This window comes from Arvicola amphibius, chromosome 2 (genome assembly GCF_903992535.2).
Source record: "Arvicola amphibius chromosome 2, mArvAmp1.2, whole genome shotgun sequence".
In the NCBI taxonomy this organism is placed as follows: domain Eukaryota; kingdom Metazoa; phylum Chordata; class Mammalia; order Rodentia; family Cricetidae; genus Arvicola; species Arvicola amphibius.
In genome coordinates, this window is record NC_052048.2 from 187,269,370 (window position 1) to 187,275,369 (window position 6,000).

The following is a 6,000-nucleotide window of genomic DNA, read 5'->3' on the forward strand; positions in this document are numbered from 1 at the left end:
CCTGTCACTCATAAGGATGTGGCGGTGAACTGGAAGGGACAGAGGCAGTGGTCTGGAGCAACACAGATACAGAGAAGGAAGCGCGACTCTCTGGGCCAGCAGGAAAGGCCACCACCACCCCAGCCATCATATCAGGGGGAAGCTCAGTCCCTTGAGTTCATAGAATGTAACCACACCTTTGAGGCCATTTTCAGAACCACTTCTCTGCTCTTCCTGTTCTGAGCTCCTTCCCAGCCCACCAGCGACACACCAAGAGTGGAAGAGAAAACAGACTGAGAAGGAAGTTTTCTCTCTGTGGCCAAACCTTTGGACAATGTCTTAGAGGTGGGAAGGGGAGAGAACATGCTGAGAGGCAAGATCAGCATCAACAAAAGGACATTCCAGTGGATGCTCAGAAAACCCAGTCTTACCTTCCAGCTGCCTTACACCCAGTTAAACAAGAGGCCACCCTGTCCTCCCCTGCCTGCGTTCTCTGGGCAGATCGAGCCTTTGAGCAATGCTGTGATGTGTGTGTGTGTGCGTGTGTGTGCACGTGTGCAAAGGTGTTGGGTGGTTACCTTTTTCTTTTCCACTCCTTGAATGGAAATATCATCTTATTCTGTTGTCTCTCTTTCTCTCGCTATTATTATTTTTGACCCATTATGGAGGCCCCAAGATCTGGGAATTATCTTGAAGGGCAGGCCTTCATGGGTGCCAATGCAGCAGCTGCAGATCCCTGGAGAGAGACAAAAGTGTGTGTGTGTGTGTGTGTGTGTGTGTGTGCCCATGCACATGTGTATGTGCATGCACATGTGCTGGATATTTCCTGAGTGTGAGGTTTTTTTTGTTTGTGTTGCACTTTTTTTCTATGATTTCTGGTACAGCTGAAATTTTCAGAGGGCAAAACCAAGAACAAAACCACTGGGCCAGAGAACCCTGTGGCACTTCACAGTATGGTTCTGGAACTCTGCAAGATTTAGTCCACTAATTTCCGAAGCTCAAGACACATCTGGGCACAAAAGTCCTAAGAGAAGAGGGGGAACATACAGATCAGGAAAGAGAAGGAGTATTGCCTCTGGTTGCTGATGTACAAGTAAATATACCAAACAAGACCTTCGGTCCCTACTGTGGGGGCTGTCCTTTTGTCTCTGGACTTCTGCTCCTTTTCTAGGGCTGAGCCCTGTACAGATGAAAGGAAATGGGCCACATGCAGAGAGAGCACCTCCATGTCCCATGGGCTCAAGTTTGTATGATATTATGTAAATTAATGGAGAATTTTCGACTCTTTCCATTCTTGTCCCTTTCCTCTTGATCTTTAAGGCCACGAATCCCCAAATAGTGATCTGTTTTAGGGGCTAGCACCGAAACCAAGGTGGAGCAAGACCATCCAGCTCACTGAGTGCTGGCGAGTGAAGAAGTTAGCCAGAGCTGTGAATGCCACATGGCAGGAGTAACTCATGGTTACCTTGGGGACCCTGCTGGTGCCAAGTGTCCCTGGGGAGGCAAGGAGAGAATCCTGAGCTGGTGCAGCTGTGGTCAGCCATGCAGATGGGGAGCTCAGCTGCTGCAGAATGGGTCTGCTTTGGGAACTTTGCCAACCACTCAGCAGCCTTCCTCCCTCAAGTGCTCCACTTCAGCTCCCTGTTCCTGACCTCTTTTCCTACCAGATGCCTCACCTCTCACCTACCAAGAGTTTCCCTCCCCTTCCCCCATCTGCCAGGTTATTCATCAGCCAGGTTATTCATCTCATCTGCCCTTTCTCTCCCTCTCTCCCTCTCTCCCCTCTTTCCCTCTTCCCTTCTCTCTCTCCCTCTCTCCCTCTCTCTCCCTCCCTCCTTCCCTCCGTGTGTGTGTGTGTGTGTGTGTGTGTGTGTGTGTGTGAGAGAGAGAGAGAGAGAGAGAGAGAGAGAGAGAGAGAGAGAGAGTGTACCTATATAGAGGTATGGATGCATTTCTCAAGACTCCCTTATCAGGGCCCTGGTCAGATCCTACAGAAGGTCTTACATGTGAGTACCCCGAGTGTGTAGGGATGCCGGGAAAGCAGGGGCAAGCCGGGTGTTAGGGAATGCTGCTGGCTTCCAACTGAGATTCTAAGAGTTGTTCTTAAGATAAACAGTGTATTCCATGATAGGAAAAATAATCTTCAGAAAAAAAAAAACTCAGTTTTTTTTTTAATTGAGAGTTTTGTTTTTTTCTTTTCCTTTGAAAAGATAAATTTTTCTCTTAAGGACATTCTTGGGGCTGGAAAATGGAAGTATCTCAGATTGAGAGGGCTTTTGTCTTCCTCCAGAGTATCTTGACCTGGGCAGGGACAAGCAGGTGTCCTTGAACATCCACTGAGGCACAGAACTTATCGGGGATGGAATATTAATTCCAGCTCTTTTGCAGTTGCGAAAAGACAGCGGAAGCTAAGCCAAATGGGGCAATTTGCTGTTGAGTATTTAAACTTCTCTTAAGTAAACTTGTTTGAACAAACAAGTTCACAGACCTCTTATTTATACCTTTATGCCTTGGTTTTCTTTAAAAAAATTCACATTCATCATAAACAGATCATTTGCTCTATCGAATTGCCCAACGCTGTGGCAAACTTAATAAAACTTACTGGCTTCCTTGAAGCGTGCACATTCTTGGAATAGTAGACAGATCCCAGCGAGGAGATAGTATCTCTGGCTCAATTAATTCCATTGCCGATCGGCAGAACAGGACCTTAGAGTCACTTTGCCACTATTCCTACTAGACAGGCACAGACACACACGTGCTGGGGCCTGTAGTACTTAGCAACAAAGACAAGCCATGGCACCCTGTCAGGACAGAAGTCCCCACAATGATGGGAGATAGCAATCTCTGTCTAGGTGGCCTGAGCCTTCCATCACAGGTGATTGACCACTGGTTAGAATAGGCCATTCTGAGGCAGTTTCTGGAACTCTCTGGCTGTGAGGTGGCTAGGGAGTGAGTAGAAGAGAAATCAGGGAAGTCTTGGTGTGGGGCGCACTCTAGTTCGGACTCCACTAACTCTACGTCATAGACCCCAGCCTTCTGAGGGGACTGAGAGCCAGTGGCCTCTGCAAGACCCGCAGTTCCTACCCAGGTCAAGTTCAAATTCTTTCTGCTGTGTGTGTACAAGGACCATGATTGCACGTGCTGTGGGTCCTGTGCTAACCAACAGCCTGAGTGCAATTTCCACGTTTATTGTTCATTTCCTTGCTCTCTTGCCTAGATCAGAGATTTGGGAAAGTTGGGGCCTAGCTGGGAGAAAGTGTAATTCCTCACTGGGGAGTTATGGCTCATTTTCTATTTTCTTTTCCCTATGGCTTTCCTTATGATCAGTTTGTGACAGTTGCCTTCTTAGGGAGGAGAGGGACTTCAAGCCCTTTCTCCTTGTTTATCATGGCCTGAGGTCTCACAAGGATGTGTGTGGATCACTGACATCAAAATATAAGAAAGAAAATGTCTGTTTCAGCTTCAGTCACCTGACTGAAGCCCCCCTTTCTCACTTCTCGGGATCACGAAAGCATAGTTAGACGCTGTACCAGATCAAGATCAGCCCTCTTTAGCCTCAGGTCCCTGAGTGATTCCCTGGGCCCTGACACTATGCTGGTGTATTTTCCCTCAGGTGAGGGTTCTATCCAAGAGTATCACTTTTCCTCCATAAGAGAGGGTGCCTGAGACTTTGCATTTCCTTGGTCATCCATACACATAATAAAAGACCTAACAGGAAAATGCTGCTTGTGTTTTCCTGACTTCAGGAAGATGTGCCATTTAGGTCTCAAAAGCTACCCGCCTAGTAAAATTTGGAATAATGGAGTCAAATTCATTGCTCAGAACATTTGGCTTCAACTGTCTTAGGCTGGGAACATCCATCCATTGATTTCAGCCATGTAGTGGAAGAAGTGGGGATAGCCCCAGACACCGTCTGTCTTTGAGTAGCCTGTCCATTGCTTCTCCTAGTTCAAGGCAATCTTCTTTTCTGAAAATGTGTCTGCTACTCCTGAGCTGATTTGCCCCAGTGAGCACATCCATGTGCTCCAGGGAAACGTGATGAGTCAGAAGAACTGAGCACACAGACAGTAACGGTGAAGCAGAGCTCAGCTGGACCAGCCTTGGTGCTGTCTTTCAGCTCACATAGACAGAGGAAAGGGACAGATTTTTTTAAGCAAGTCCAGCAGGGCAGATGCATACAAATGATCCTGACGTCTCTCAGACTGTTGACTTTGGGGGTTATGTTTACCATCTCTTCATTGATGTGTCTATGCCCCCAAACATTTCTTTGACATTGTTCCTAGTCTTTAGACGGGATTATTACAAGTTATTGAGTTTTCCCCCCTGAGGAATACATGCTCATTGTAGAAAACCAGAAAAAAATAGCATACAAAAGACTGAGAGACTGATCATAAGCCACCCATCACTCTGAGGCCTCTATAGTGGGCCCAGCCACAATGGTCAGAACCTCAGAACCTCTTCAGTGAGTGGTTGTCACTGAGGGAATAAATGGGGCCGTGAGGACATGGCATGGCCACAGAACTGTGATTGGCATCAGTGATTCTGTGTTCTTGGCAGCAACAACACAAGTCCCAAGGACGGCAAGGAGGCCTTCGAAAGCTCAGGCCAGAGTGAAAGGACTATCTGTCTGTCTATCTATCTATCTATCTATCTATCTATCTATCTATCTATCTATCTATCTTTCTTTCTTTCTCTATCTCTCTATCACCTACTTATCCTTTTTGTTTCAGGTGCCATCTCAATCTAATAATGAGTGTACACTCACCAACTAAGCTAAACTTGTATAACGCAGCGGTGGCTGTACCTTTCATTCTGCTCTGTCCTGAAATGATTTGTGACTCTGGGCACTGTGTCTTCTCTATACTTGAACTTCCTCGTCTACAAAATGAGGATGGTGATAACGTTTTACCTCATGGTACATTAAGGGTGACAAAGAAATTGTGGAGCGATTTGCAAACATGAAGTGTCTATGAATTACGCACTGTTGAAATTACCCGTTATCAGCAGCGCAGCCACTAAGGTGGAATGGACCCATCAAGGCGCTACCGAGAGAGGGATAATGGAGAGAGAGAGGGGGGCCATCTTGGCTGCTGAGATAGAGCGTAGCTATCCAACTGAAGAACATGGGGTTCACGCCTTCCTTCAAGCCCTCCAGAGGAAGCGCCTCCTTCATAGTTGTTACCCGTAGCCAGACTCATGCCCTTTTCTTCAAGGCCAGTTTTGCAAAGTACACTCTCATTCCTGTGGCGTATTCTTATGACCAGAAGGGATGGAGAACGAGGAGACGATGTGGAGGCTAAGAGCACAGAGGGCTCTGACATTTCACCTCTAAAGCAGGCATGGAGTCCATGCTGTTGCCTCTTTTAACAGGTCTGTGTTCACTCCTGTACGTGCTCATGTTGGGGGAAAGTCAGATCCTAAAGCTTTTAAAGTTCTCCCATGTCTAGAGTGAGGATAAGTGTGGCAGAGCGAGAGCCCACTTCCTCTTGTCAGGCTGCAAAGCTTGTGGCTTCGTCAACAGCCTCTGAGCTCCGGTCGGTATATCCAGTGAGGACATTTCCCAGTATGAACGCGCTTGGATCCTAGATTCTAAAAGGGAAAAGAACAGATTCCCCAGAAAGAATCTCCATGCTTTTCTTCTTCCCTGCCTGCCCTGAGACTTTCTAACAGAGAATAACACGTCCTTGCTCTCCCTATGACTAGAGCCCAGCAAATCATAAGGGTACAAGGTAGCTTGTTCGGGGCCAAGAAACAGAAAACTGGGCCCCAACCCAGGAGTTACCTAGCTACAGCTCAGCCTGGCATCCCTCTGCCACAAGCCAACCTACTACTCTTCACACCTAAGGCATGTCGTGACTCCCTGGGGGGGAGGGGACCATGTTCCGCATTTTCTCCCCTAGGCCCCAAGCTTTTCCTTTCCCCTCAGGGTGGCCCCTAGGCCCATTATCACTTGGATGTGCCGGTGTGTCTGTGTCTGTGTCGTGAGTGTGATCATGCCTTCACTCCGAGATTTCAGAGACC